Here is a 15,614-nt window from a genome sequence, read left to right as displayed (position 1 = left end):
TTGCGTTTTTGTAAATTAACATTATTGTTTCATCATTGGTTTTGTGTCGCTGCACCCTCACCCACCATGTCTGTTGCCTTGTGTTGCGCCCTTCCACTGAGTGACCACAGGGGGGCGTAACAACTAGCTAACGTACCTGCAATGATGACGTGATCAGTCCCCCGAGTACAGTAGGCATCTCCTGCCATGCGACCAGTAGCAAGTGTTCAACAAGCTGTCCTTCCTCACCTGACAGCTCAGCCCAGGGGCCGCAGTTTTACAGTCTTCAAAGAAAAGCACTGTGTGATGTTGTAGGTTGGTCTAGTTTTTGCCTTTCTATCATTTTCTCCCATCCCCTAATTTAGTAGTTTAGCCAATTCCCTTCCTGGTCGTTCCACGCATTGCCCTACTGTTGGTCTGGAGAGGGTGTAGACGACCACATGCCTCCTCCGATACATGTGGAGTCGCCAGCCGCTTTTCACCTGACAGCAAGGAGTTTCACTGGAAGAACGTAACGCGTGCGGAGGTTCACGCTATTTCTCCCTGCTGAACAGGCGCCCCGACCGACCAGTAGGAGTCCCTGCTTGCAACGACCAGGACACATACCCCACCGGCTTCCCACCCGCGAACACTGCCAATTGTGTTAGTAGGGACGACTGACCAAGCCGGAGGTACCGCTGACAGCTGGACCCGAAGAGTCTCTACGGTGGTAGGCAAGTGCTTAGACCTCTACGCTACCCAGCCGCCCCCTGGTCTAACGGTTTTTCTTCTAAATAAGGGTCAACCCTCAACGATTATTGTCATACAATAGCATACATAGTCCAATATATCAAGCTCAGCACTGCTAGTGGACAATAACGGGCATACAGAGAATACACTTGGTCACTTGACATTTTGGTCAGCAGTAGGTTACCTTAGAAATTAGAACATACCACCATTATGAGCAATGTGCTTACATTACTATGGCCCATTCAACATCGATTATCTATCGTTCAGGATGTGGGAACGTTATATTTTTTCATTCATACATTGTTGTGTTAATACCTTCTAGAATATAAGTATGTTTTTAATCTTTTCTGCTGTAATTCCAAAAACGCTAGTTATAGGCCCAAACGCATAGATTATCGATTGCCGTTTCTTTCCCATACACGCTATATTAAAAAATTCAAATGTATATGATCGGTATATACATTATGCTTCATCATGCGTGAAGGAAAGGGGGGAGGGGTCGTTTATAATTCCTTGATCATCAGTAACGGCTTTATGTAGGTTGGGTGGATATATTGATCAGACTGATTACAAACAAGGAAACGCACAATCGGGCTGAAAATAACATTATATTCCCCTTACCGTGGGCCAATGAGACTGGCGGTGAAAGATCCCAATTATACGACGCCGATCGCCTAGGTCCATTTCCGGTTTGTATGGCGCAATAAATGCCGAAATCATATCGATTATTACGTTTAGAAAGCAATCCATATGTACTATAGTGTCTGTCGGGAGTCCCGTAACGAGATGTGACTGTCGGAGGACTTTCCTCGATGCACCGATGGCACTTCCTGTTTTTGCGAGTGTAACTCGCCCGACCATCCACCAGGCGGCGGTATTGAGCCGTTGCAGTCACATCTAGGGTCCAGCTGCAGCATCGGGGGTGGGTGGATGAATTATGAATGCCATGGCGAAAAAATGAAATATTGATCTCAAAAACGCTGTACAGCGATCTTGGCAGACAACGCATGGCGGGCAATAACGCTGGACAGCGTTTTTGGCGCTGGATGTGTTAAACAGAACATGTACCTGTATACATCTCAGTGTCTCGACATCTTTCATAATGCATGGTCTGTGGAGCAGCTCCAGACTTTATACCTGATGACATCACAAGTTTCAGATTCAACACACTTTTTTGGATCAGGGAGAGAGTTGATTGTTTTCGCCAATATGTTTGTACTGTCTTAGAGCATAGTAATAACATGTCTGAATTCACTGTCTTAGAGCATAGTAATAACATGTCTGAATTCACTGTCTTAGAGCATAGTAATAACATGTATGATTTCACTCTTAGACCATAGGAATAACATGTATGATTTCACTGTGTTAAACTCTTCCAGGGCTATTTTGTATTTAGGAAATCCCTGAACATGATATTGCATTGGTTTGTGATAGATTATTAGTTACTGGGTATTTCAAAGTACCTCATATTTGGTGCCATTTTAAATCGAACAACTAGGGCTTTCCAATGATATAAAATAAGTGTATTATTATGGTTCATATGTAGTTGCACTTGAACTTGTTGAAATTAAACTTGGAAGATAAAAATGTATTAAATTACACTTTCCTTGCTTAAATCAGATTTATGTATATTGAATGGAATGTAGACAATCTTGTTGGCAATATAGAACAGCTGACAGATTAGAAATAGCATCTATTGTTCAAAAGTTATTAATTAATTAATGAAACTAGATTTGATAAAAACAAAATAAAAAAAAATTTACATATTGTGATGATAATTATAAAACGTTCATGTGTGTGTTAAAAATTTTCTTCAAACTTACCCCATTATCTTCATAGAGCCTTGTCTTCCTTCTAGAACCTCTCCCTTCTTGAAGGTTTTGTCCTGGGTAGGGAATGACTGTGCTGTTCCTGGATCTCAGCCGGTGCTGTTAGCATCTGCACTAGCATGGGAGCTAGTTCCAGCATCTAGACACTGCCGTCAATTCTAAGTTGATAAAATGAGATATGTTACATATAGGAATATGACCCACTAATGAATACACTAAATACAGCAATGTGGCTTATTTGAAAACACTGCATTTGCGAAATAAATACGACAACTGTGTTGCCGTTAGCCTGCAGCTAGCGCTGATGTTAGCCAACTCACAGGTAACTCTCCCTGGGGGGAAATTGCTAGTCGCACACGGTACATTTCAAAACAAGATTTTTGATGGAAAATATGACCAGAATCTCTGGAAAAACATCTCACAAACACTATAAGTTAACGAATGCTATAAGAAGTCCAACAGATTAGTATAAACAGTACTTACACGGTCGTTTCGAAATGTACAGGCAGGCGCGGATTCCCCGGAGAAATTCATTCTGCGACCGCTCGCTCTGGGGGAAAGTTTGGAAAAACTCGAGCTGCGGTCGACGGAGGTTTTTTTTTTTGATCCACTTTTTCTCCCATTTTCTATATTTTTCTCCCATCCCAATTTCGTATCATCCAATTCAACCCTCCCCTGTCACGAACGCTGTTTCTTGCCTCCCACAAGCCGGCTGCAATGTGGACTAAGTCATACATAGCACAAGTCCCCTCCGGTACTTGAGGTAACAGCAGTCGCATCTTTTCACCTGCGCAGCTCGATCTCTCAGTGGCGAGGAGTAACGCGTGGGAGGCTCACGCTGCCCCCGACACTTCCTGATTCTACTGCGCAGGCGCACCAACCGACCTGTAGGAGTCGCTGTCCACAACGCCCGATCCCCACCCATCAGTTTCCCACCCTCTAATACTGCCAATTGTATTAGTACGGACGACCAGCCAAACTGAAAACAATGTGGAGAGCTGGATTCGAACATGCGAACCCAGCGTCTCCACATTGGTGGCGAGTGCCTTGCCCACTACACCACCTAGCCGCCCTGGTCGACGGAGGTTTTTATAGACTTCCGGTCAGAGCTGCGGAGTGATACTTGCTGTGTGTGTGGGGGCCGGTGTTCCTAATATGGTCACAAAAAATGGTGTCCCTCCGCCAAAAAATTAGAAAATAGTGCCGAAAAGAAAAGACAGCGCGTTATTGTACGGATCCGTGTCGGGAGCTCTGGTAGAGTTTTAAACCACAGTAATAACATGTATGAATTCACTGTCTTAGACCAGAGGAATAACATGTATGAATTCACTGTCTTAAACCAGAGGAATAACATGTATGAATTCACTGTCTTAGACCAGAGGAATAACATGTATGAATTCACTGTCATGTATGATGTACGGTTAGAATAACGATTAGGGGATCACAGACCTCCTCACTCCTCACCCCCTATACCAACGTCAGGTCGAAAAGTACCTAGCGGAAAAAAATCTAATCTACGAATTCCAATCTGGCTTCAGAACATCCCACTCCACTGACACATGCCTTCTCTATTTGAATGACCACATCAAACAAGAGGTGGACGCAGGCAAATACTGCGGCATGGTCATGCTGGACCTACAAAAGGCCTTCGACACTGTCAATCACTCCATTCTGATTGACAAGCTAAAAGCAATTGGTTTTGATAGTCTATCAGTGAGCTGGATGCAATCCTACCTAGAGGGGAGGGAACAGATGGTGGAGGTAAACGGTACCCTACCCCCCCCCCTCACAGTGAGCTGTGGTGTTCCACAAGGAAGCATACTAGGACCGCTACTGTTCCTAATTTATGCAAATGACATGTCGTCAGCTTGTGACTGCAACTTGTTCCTGTTTGCGGACGACTCAGCCCTGCTGGTCTCTGACAAGAACAAGTTACAGGTTGAAAAAACCCTCAGCTCGGAACTAGGCAAAATCTGCATATGGCTCGCGGATAACAAACTATCATTACACATGGGCAAAATAGAGTCCATTCTCTTCGGTTCAAATAACAAACTCAGCAAGACCGACGACTTCTCAGTTACAGTGGGTGACAATATTGTCACAAGGAAAGATGAAATTACCTACCTGGGTTCCATCCTAGAGGCTAATCTCTCCTGTGACAAAATGGCATCCAGTGTAATAAAAAAAGTCAACCAACGAACTCGATTCTTGTACCGGATCTCCTCTCTGGTAAACAAGAATACCCTGAAGACTCTGGCAGGAGCACTCATTCAAGGGTACTACGACTATGCTTGCACCTCATGGTACCAAAGCACCTCAAAGGCGCTAAAAACAAAATTACAAACATCTCAAAACAAACTGGTCAGACTACTGCTTGACCTTACTCCTAGAACCCACCTCACCCCTGCCCACTTTGACAACCTAGGATGGCTTAGAGTAGACGACAGAGTACAGCAACTTGCAATGGGCCTGGTCTACAAGATACACTACACGACCAAGGTACCCATGTACATGTCAAAATACTTCCCAAAGGTCAGTGAATACCACGATCACAACACCAGAGGGAGCGCCACAAATCATGTTAAACCCAGATTCGACTAAACACGTTTCGCAATTATGCCACATCAATGTGGAACGCCCTACCCAAAGCTGTAAAGGAATGTGGATCACTACCCACTTCCAAAACCACTCTCAAGGGACACCTACGGGAGACTGCAATTCAAAACTGGCCCCTGTAAATGTCCTAACCCAACCCCCTCCAATGTACAGTCATTTACCTAGTATGGTTTTGTCAATAGTCCAATGTACAGTTTTGCTTGTTTATACAGTGTTTCTCCCCCCCCCCAACCACCTCCAATGTAAATTACCCAGTATGGTTGACAATATCCCAATGTACCCAACCCCCCCCCCCACACAACCCCACCCAACCTCCTCCAATGTACAGTTTCTACGTCAAATGTATATACTCCCTTTTCTTGACTCGTTCTGTATCACAAACAGTACTGTATTTGCAAATCTGGTATGTCATAAATGTATAGATGTAGCAGTACTGAATATCTGTATGTCATGTATGTCATATATGTCCTGATGAATTGAAAATGGGGGACCCTGATGTAAACAAGACGAAAGTCTTTCTCTGGTCTGCATCCCCTTAACAATTGTGTGTATTGAGCTGTACTGTATTGTACCCATTCTGCAATCTGTTAATAAAGTTTTCAATCAATCAATCAAAAGGGCCCTCAGATCTGATGATAACCACCCATAGGTCCAACTTCAAGTCTAGGGGGGGGGGGGGCGTGCTTTTGCTGTCGCAGCCCCTGACCTCTGGACCAGCATCCCCACGTCCATCAAATCGGCCCCCTCCATCGAGTTGGGCAAAACAGAGTCCATTCTTTTCGGTTCAAATAACAAACTCAGCAAGACCGACGGCTTCTCAGTTACAGTGGGTGACAATATTGTCACAAGGAAAGATGAAATTACCTACCTGGGTTCCATCCTAGAGGCTAATCTCTCCTGTGACAAAATGGCATCCAATGTAATAAAAAAAGTCAACCAACGAACTCGATTCTTGTACCGGATCTCCTCTCTGGTAAACAAGAATACCCTGAAGACTCTGGCAGGAGCACTCATTCAGGGGTACTACGACTATGCTTGCACCTCATGGTACCAAAGCACCTCAAAGGCGCTAAAAACAAAATTACAAACATCTCAAAACAAACTGGTCAGACTACTGCTTGACCTTACTCCTAGAACCCACCTCACCCCTGCCCACTTTGACAACCTAGGATGGCTTAGAGTAGACGACAGAGTACAGCAACTTGCAATGGGCCTGGTCTACAAGATACACTACACGACCAAGGTACCCATGTACATGTCAAAATACTTCCCAAAGGTCAGTGAATACCACGATCACAACACCAGAGGGAGCTCCACAAATCATGTTAAACCCAGATTCGGCTCAAATAAGGGACTAAACACGTTTCGCAATTATGCCACATCAATGTGGAACGCCCTACCCAAAGCTGTAAAGGAATGTGGATCACTACCCACTTTCAAAACCTCTCTCAAGGGACACCTACGGGAGACTGCAATTCAACACTGGCCCCTGTAAATATCCTAACCCAACCCCCTCCAATGTACAGTCATTTACCTAGTATGGTTTTGTCAATAGTCCAATGTACAATTTTGTTTGTTTGTACAGTCCCCCCCCCCCCCCTCAATGTACAGTTTTGCTTGTATATACAGTGTGCCCCCCCCCCCCAACCACCTCCAATGTAGATTACCCAGTATGGTTGTCAATATCCCAGTGTACCCAACCCCCCCCACCCAACCTCCTCCAATGTACAGTTTCTACGTCAAATGTATATACTCCCTTTTCCTGACTCCTTCTGTATCACAAACAGTACTGTATTTGCAAATCTGGTATGTCATAAATGTATAGATGTAGCAGTACTGACTATCTGTATGTCATGTATGTCATATATGTCCTGATTAATTGAAAATGGGGGACCCTGATGTAAACAAGACGAAAGTCTTTCTCTGGTCTGCATCCCCTTAACAATTGTGTGTATTGAGCTGTACTGTATTGTACCCATTCTGCAATCTGTTAATAAAGTTTTCAATAAATCAATCAAGTCCTTTAAATCTAAGCTCAAAACTCACCTATATTCCTTAGCCTTCCCTGACGCACTCTGACTCCTGCCTTGTTTGTTTTAACATGTTGTTCTGTTTGTTTGTTTGTTTGTTAGTTGTTTATTTTCATTTATACTTCAGGGGTACTTTTTTAATTTGTTAGCTACGCGACCCACTGTGAAGCACTTTGGTTGACAAGTGTCATGTTTAAATGTGCTATACAAATACATTTGATTGATTGATTGACAGAGTAGTTCTAACAGGTTTGATTGAAGGAGGAACATATTGATCATCTTTGAGGCTAAAGTTATCAAATCAGGTCTGTCAAATCACACAGACCTGTAGAGCATAATCCTCCTTGAGTCGTATTTCCACATCTCTGTTCTTGTGTTATGCAAGACACTGAGGATTTAGCTTCCACTTGAAATACCACTTTAGTCCACATGATGGCGGTATTGGACCATCTGTGTGCTGACGATGATCAAGTGGAGGACTCCACCACTTGCTTTGATTGATTGATTGAAAACTTTATTAACAGATTGCAGAATGGGTACAATACAGTACAGCTCAATACACACAATTGTTAAGGGGATGCAGACCAGAGAAAGACTTTCGTCTTGTTTACATCAGGGTCCCCCATTTTCAATTCATCAGGACATATATGACATACATGACATACAGATAGTCAGTACTGCTACATCTATACATTTATGACATACCAGATTTGCAAATACAGTACTGTTTGTGATACAGAAGGAGTCAAGAAAAGGGAGTATATACATTTGACGTAGAAACTGTACATTGGAGGAGGTTGGGTGGGGGGGGGGTTGGGTACATTGGGATATTGACAACCATACTGGGTAATTTACATTGGAGGTGTTTGGGGGGGGGCACACTGTATAAACAAGTAAAACTGTACATTGAGGGGGGGGGGGGAGGAGACACTGTACAAACAAACAAAATTGTACATTGAACTATTGACAAACCCATACTAGGTAAATGACTGTACATTGGAGGGGGTTGGGTTAGGATATTTACAGGGGCCAGTGTTGAATTGCAGTCTCCCGTAGGTGTCCCTTGAGAGAGGTTTTGAAAGTGGGTAGTGATCCACATTCCTTTACAGCTTTGGGTAGGGCGTTCCACATTGATGTGGCATAATTGCGAAACGTGTTTAGTCCCTTATTTGAGCCGAATCTGGGTTTAACATGATTTGTGGAGCTCCCTCTGGTGTTGTGATCGTGGTATTCACTGACCTTTGGGAAGTATTTTGACATGTACATGGGTACCTTGGTCGTGTAGTGTATCTTGTAGATGTGTAGCTTGTAAATGAAGGGTTGAATGGATGATCAAGGAAGGTGTGGGGGGGGGGGAAATGCACCTATAATGTGTTATAAGAGGAACTACACCCATTTTCACAATTCATACATGTTATTCCTCTGGTCTAAGACAGTGAAATCATACATGTTATTCCTCTGGTCTAAGACAGTGAAATCATACATGTTATTCCTCTGGTATAAGACAGTGAAATCATACATGTTATTCCTCTGACGTCTGTGGTCATGAAGGTCTTTGAGCGCCTTGTCCTGGCCCACCTGAAGTCCACCACAGACCCTCTTCTAGACCCCCTGCAGTTTGCATACAGGGCCAACCGTTCCACGGACGATGCTGTGAACATGGCTCTGCATTACGTCCTGGAACACCTGGACACTGCAGGGACCTACGCCAGGATTCTGTTGGTGGACTTCAGCTCGGCCTTCAACACCATCCGCCCGCACATCCTGGAGCATCAGATGTCCCTGCTGCAGGTGCCGGACTCTACCTGCAGGTGGATTACGGACTTCCTGACTAACAGGTCACAGCGGGTAAAGTTGGGAATCAACATCTCCGATCCCAAGTCCATCAGTACTGGCTCCCCACAGGGCTGCGTTCTGTCCCCACTACTATTCTCCCTGTACACCAACATCTTATCTTACCCCTCGGTCAAACTCCTGAAGTTTGCGGACGATACCACCCTGGTGGGTCTCATATCCAGGGGGGATGAGTCTGCCTACAGGAGGGAGATCGAGAGGCTGCAGAGTTAGTGCAGCTGCAACAACCTGGACCTCAACGCCAAGAAAACAGTGGAGATGGTAGTGGACTTCAGGCGGAAGGCAGCCCCCCCCACCCCGATCACTCTGTGGAGTCCTGCCGCTTCCTCGGCATGACACTCTCCCGGGACCTGAAATGGGAGCTGAACACCATCGCTCTCAACAAAAAGGCCCGGAAGAGGATGTTCTTCCTACGTCAGCTGAGGAAGTTCAGGCTGCCGAGGACTATGATGGTCCAGTTTTACACCGCCATCATCCAGTCCATCCTCACCCTCTCCATCATCACCTGGTTCCCTGCAGCCACGGTCAGGGACAAGGCCAAGCTGCAGCGGGTGATACGCTCGGCGGAGAGGGTGATCGGCTGCCCCCTTCCCTCCCTCGAGTCCCTACATTCCACCAGGGCCTTGAGGAGGGCGAGGAAGATCATGGCAGACCCTGCCCACCCGGATCACGGCCTCTTCATCATGCTCCCCCACGGCAGGCGGCTACGCCTGCCCAAGACATTAAAGTCCCATTAAAGTCCCCTCAGCAGCTCGCCTGGTAAACGAGTCAGGTGTCCCCCTGCCCCCCCCCCCCCCCCCCCCCCCTCTATGGCGAGCTGCTAGGGCTGGACCTCTGGACTTGAACTGTGCTGCACTGTATCCATGTCCCCAACCACTGCACTTTTACTGTCTTATTGTTGTCTGACTGTTCTGTCCTGTTTTGCACTTATTTATTTATTATTATGTTATTCCTATTTGTGAGGAAAAAAAATCACGCACTGTAATGTCGAATCACGTTCCATTTGTATATATAATATGGTGAATAAAGTAATCTGAATCTGAATCTGGTCTAAGACAGTGAAATCATACATGTTATTCCTCTGGTCTAAGACAGTGAATTCAGACATGTTATTCCTCTGGTATAAGACAGTGAAATCATACATGTTATTCCTCTGGTCTAATCAGGGCCCTCAGATCTGCTGATAAGGGTCTCCTAACCACCCATACAGGGACGTGCACAGGATTTTAGAGGGGCAGGTGCTCAAAGGCTGAAAAGGGTACTATACCTGTGTGTGTGTGTAGGGGGCCCTTTTTGGGCGGGGGGGGGGGGCTTTTTATGCTTTTTGGGGGGTTTTGGTGATCAAATATTGAATATCTTTTTTTGGTCCACTTTTTCTCCTCTTTTTCAATTTTTCTCCCATCCCAATTTCTCTGTGCCAATTCTCCCCTCCCCTGTCTTGAACGTTGCTCGCATATGCCCCCCACTGGCCGGTTGTAGGGAGGATAGAAGCCTTGCATCACGTGTCCCCTCCGATACACGAGGAGGCAGCCTGTCACATCTTTTCACCTGCCAGCGCGGACTCTCATTGGCGAGGTGTAACGTGTGGGAGGCTCACACTACCCCCGCCATTTCCTGTCTCTGCTGTGCAGGCGTCCCCAACCGACCTGTAGGAGTCACTGTCCACAACGTCCAGATTACCACCCATCGACTTCCACCCGCTAACCCTGCCAATTGAGTTAGTATGACGGCCGGACCAAGCCGGAGGCAACGCCGAGAGCCGGATTCGAACCCGGTGTCTCATGCATTGGTGACGAGCACAATGTCCGCTGCGCCACCCAGCCGCCTCCATCAAATATTGAATATTGAACTATAATATTCAGTGCAGGAGCTCACTTATCCTTGAAAGACACTTTTATCACTGACTTAAAAGGCCCATACATCCCCATAAATGTTCAGGGGGGAGGGAATAAGTGCTTACCCTACAGACCCCAAGAAGTGCTGTATATTCTGTATTGTTTCATATAAATGCATTTTTTATTCCAATCCCGATTTGTATTTGAGATTCCCAAATCCCATTGGACTAACGTGGGACTTCGTGTCCCTCAGTGAGTGTAATACCAGCATTCAGCTGTATGCGCCACAGCGGTTTCTATCATCATCATCATCACCACCCACGCTATGCATAAAATATATAGGTCCGCGGAGAGGTACGCTAAGGAGGCTGTGCAAACTGCAATGGAATATGGGGCATCTCTCTCTCTTTACCTAATATTTGTATTCTATCCTGACATTTTTCAGTTGGAAGGGCAGTCTATATGCGCAACGGTAAAAAAATAAAAGTTAAAATAATTTTTTAAAAGGGCACTTTTTTTTACGAGGCACAAAAGGGCAGGTGCTCGAGCACCCCTTGGGCTCTATGTGTGCACGTGCCTGCACCCATAGGTCCAACTTCAAGTCTAGGGGGGGGGGGGGGGGGGGGCATGCTTTTGCTGTCGCAACCCCTGATCTCTGGACCAGCATCCCCACGTCCATCAAATCTGCCCCCTCCATTGAGTCCTTTAAATCTAAGCTCAAAACTCACCTATATTCCTTAGCCTTCCCTGACTCAAATTAAATTATGGTAAAGATGACACAGAGAGACACCCAGGAGAAAGTTCGGAGTATATGATGGTAAAGATGACACTGAGAGACACCCAGGAGAAAGTTCTGAGTATATGATGGTAAAGATGACACTGAGAGACACCCAGGAGAAAGTTCTGAGTATATGATGGTAAAGATGACACTGAGAGACACCCAGGAGAAAGTTCTGAGTATATGATGGTAAAGATGACACTGAGAGACACCCAGGAGAAAGTTCTGAATATATGATGGTAAAGATGACACAGAGCACCCAGGAGAATGTTGGGTATATGGGTACATATACTATGCTAATATATCTATACTACTATGTACTATGTAATATGCTACTATACCTATACTACTACCAGTACCTACTATGCTAATGTATATACTACTACCTAATACTGTATGTACTATGCTACTATGCCTATATTACTACTTACTATGCTAATCTCTCTGCTATGCATATACTATCTACTATGCTAATATGTCTAAACTATCGACTATGTACTATATACATAGTACTATACCTATACTGCTATGCTAATATGTCTATACTAGTACTGTATGTACTCAGAGTAGAGCACTTGAGTTGAACACTGCTAGCCGAACAATACTACTGACTCTTAGCTGCCAGAGGTCTACCCCTCCTGCTGACTTGTTGTACACAATTTTTTTTTTATCCACTTTTTTTCCCCATTTTCAATTTTTCTCCCATCCCAATTCCGTATTTCCAATTCTCCCCTGGCCTGTCTTGAACGTTGCTAGACTATGCCTCCCACTGGTCGGCTGTAGTGAGGACAGAAGCCTTGCATCACGTGTCCCCTCCGGTACACGAGGAGGCAGCCTGTCGCATCTTTTCACCGCAGCAGCAGCTCGAACTCTCAGTGGCGAGGAGTAACGCATGGGAGGCTCACGCTGCCCCCGATACTTCCTGTTTCCGCGGCACCGGCGTCACCCAACCGACCTGTAGGAGTCCAATCCCCACCCACCGGCTTTCCCACCCTCTAACACTGCCAATTGTGTTAGTATGACGGCCGGCCACGCAGAGAGCTGGGCTCGATACCAGCATCTCCTGCGTTAGTGGCGAGCGCCTTGCCCACTGCGCCACTCAGCCCGTTGTACACAATTTGTAAGTCGTTTTGGATCATCAGCTAAATGACTAAATATAATGTAAGTGGAGCCGAGTTCATAGCAGACACGCTGTGTGTCCTGATGGACGTATTATTCATTATTCTCATCCTTTATTGTATTATATTATCACTTCATACATGAATGCATATTGGTAAACACAGATTCATATAAAACCTGCCCCAACGAAAGCAAAAAAATAAATAAAAAAAGAACCTCGACAAACAGTGTATTTCAAATCCCAATGGCTTTATTTTATGTATATAGATTTGTATATATATATATATATTTATATAATAACTTTCACCTCAATTGCTTGATTATCATTTTTTTTTCTGTTTTAAGTTGAAACGACATTGAGACCAAGGCTCCACATGATCATAATATGTTACAAAACACTTCAGGAGAGAAAAGAAAAGGAAACATGTCGCTGTGCACCTCGTGTCCGCACACACACACACACACACACACACACACACACGCACGCACGCACGCACGCACACACACACCACGTTGTACATGTGTGTTGTGGTTCTGTTGGTAGAAATAACTGAAAAAAGTAAAAAAGCGATGGTAGAGACCTGTTTCCACAGAGACGAGAGACAACAGAGAAAGCATGTGAGCGAGTGAGTGAGTGTGTGAGAGAGACAGACAGAGAGAGAGACACACAGAGAGACAGAGACAGACAGAGAGAAAGAGAGACACAGAGACAGAAAGAGATATAGAGATAGAAAGACAGAGAGAGAAAAAGAGGGAGAGAGAGAGAGAGAGAGAGAGAAATAAATTCAATTGAAAATATTGTTGATTAATTGGAGAATTCTGTTGCATAGATTGAAGCAAACAGGAAAGACATTTCGGCTGCCTGGTAATAATATGACATCATATTTACATTGTAGAGAGGGGGGGGGGGGGGGGGGGGGCTGCGGACGAGGGAGGGTTAGGACCAAAAGTGAATGCATGTTATGTAGTAGTGTCTGTGTGTGTGTGTGTGGGGGGGGGGGGGTCTAGAGAAAGAGGGAGAGGAAGATGGAGGGATAGAAGGGATAGAGTAAGAAAGAGGGAAGGAGGGTGAAACACACACTGAGGGAACACATCAATCTACACAATCACACATCTGACATGTGAAACCAAACATTAAAGACAGCCTCACATTGGTTGTAGTGCCCCCCCTGACTCAGTTCTTCACACACACACACACACACACCAATGTTTATCTGGCATAGTAACACATTACAATGATCTGTGATGGGGTTCTTGCCAATCAAACGGCCACATGGTGTCTGGAGTGCACGGTGTGTGACGACACCATCAGTCCCTTTCCTCAACATTTACAACAAAAGCTCAGATAAATGTTTTGCTTGTTGCCAAACATCTCTGAAACCCGAGTCTCTCTGACACGCAAGTTGAATTTGTTATAAGCCAGTTGTCCAGAACGGGGTGGATTGCGATACGTTATGCCCAAGAAGAGACGGCTCTCTTTCATCAGTCAAAGTGAGAAGATGAATCTTGCTTGGCTGGTGGTGAGAAGAAAAAAAAAAGCTATTCTATCTGGTGTACATTTCCTGTTCCTTTCTGGAATGTTGTCTCAGAATTCTATCTTGGATTTCTAGAACTCTGTGTGTTTCAGTGACCACAAGCCACTGTTACATTGCATTGTCGTTTGGAATGTTTCCGTTCTCAAATATCACATATAAGACTGTTCCTCGGAAAGGGTTATGGTTCTATTCTCATACGTTCCAAAAGGCCCCCAGTTTGATGGCAGTGGTGAGGAGACAGCAAAGATGACACAGCAGTTCAGCTCTGTCGCCATCTTGATAACAGGGACTAACAAGACCGACTGAAAGGCTGTCATACATATCATTGTTTTTCTTTCAACACTGGTCAATTACTGAAACAGAATGGTTAATTTATTAATAAGTGTCCTTAGTTACCATAGCAACCACTCACTGCGTTTCACAGCCTTTAGGCAGATATCGTGATTAATTCAAAACATCTTTAAGATGTTAAGTAGATTATAATTTGACTCAACATATTACATTACATTTCAAATAGCTTTGTTGTTGCTACTATGTTTAGTGTTACCACAGTGCTCCATCTCCTCATTATATATAGTGTCTCTGGTTAAACTACCACAGTGATCCATCTCCTCATTATATAGACTCCAACATGGTATATAGTCTCCCAGTGGTAAAAATGGGAAGCCATTTTATACGTCTCTGGTCATGACCCACTCAGGTGGGGCGGAAACAGAGACAGGAAAAGCAAGCTTGGAGAGACGGCAGACAGACTGTGGATCAGCTTGTATGTCTTCTCGTTTGTCACCTTCCTCTGCTCTATAGCCCTTGATGACCACACACACGTGCTGACACACACACACGTGCTGACACACACACACACGTGCTGACACACACACATAAGGGGGGGGGGGCAGATTGGAGAGACCAGTATCTAAGAGGGTTTCGTACAACTAAATTAGTCAGCGAGTCTATAATACTATCGCGCTTAGTATTATACTATTATTGATAATATTATATAGTATTATCGCACTTAACCAACGCAACACGTGGTTTCACTGGGTGTGAATGTGTGTGTAATAATTGTGTGAAGCAGGACTTTGCTCAAAAAGAGTATAGTCAACGAATCTATAGATATATAAAAGTAAATGCAATTCATTAAAAAAAAAAAAACATGGTCAAACTGGGGCGCTGAGATGTTAGGCAGGCAGGCAGGCACACACTTCTTGCTCAGCAGTAAACATTTTAACAGCCTATAGGTTGGTCCCTTGAACCACTGGAAGTGTTGCAGTCGCACCAATTATTCCTAAAAGAGGCTTTCAAGGAGAAGG

This window comes from Notolepis coatsorum, assembly GCF_963971535.1.
Source record: "Notolepis coatsorum genome assembly, chromosome: 6".
NCBI classification, from domain to species: Eukaryota; Metazoa; Chordata; class Actinopteri; order Aulopiformes; family Paralepididae; genus Notolepis; species Notolepis coatsorum.
The sequence above is the reverse complement of the archived record's forward strand: the minus strand, read 5'-3'. Positions refer to the sequence as shown.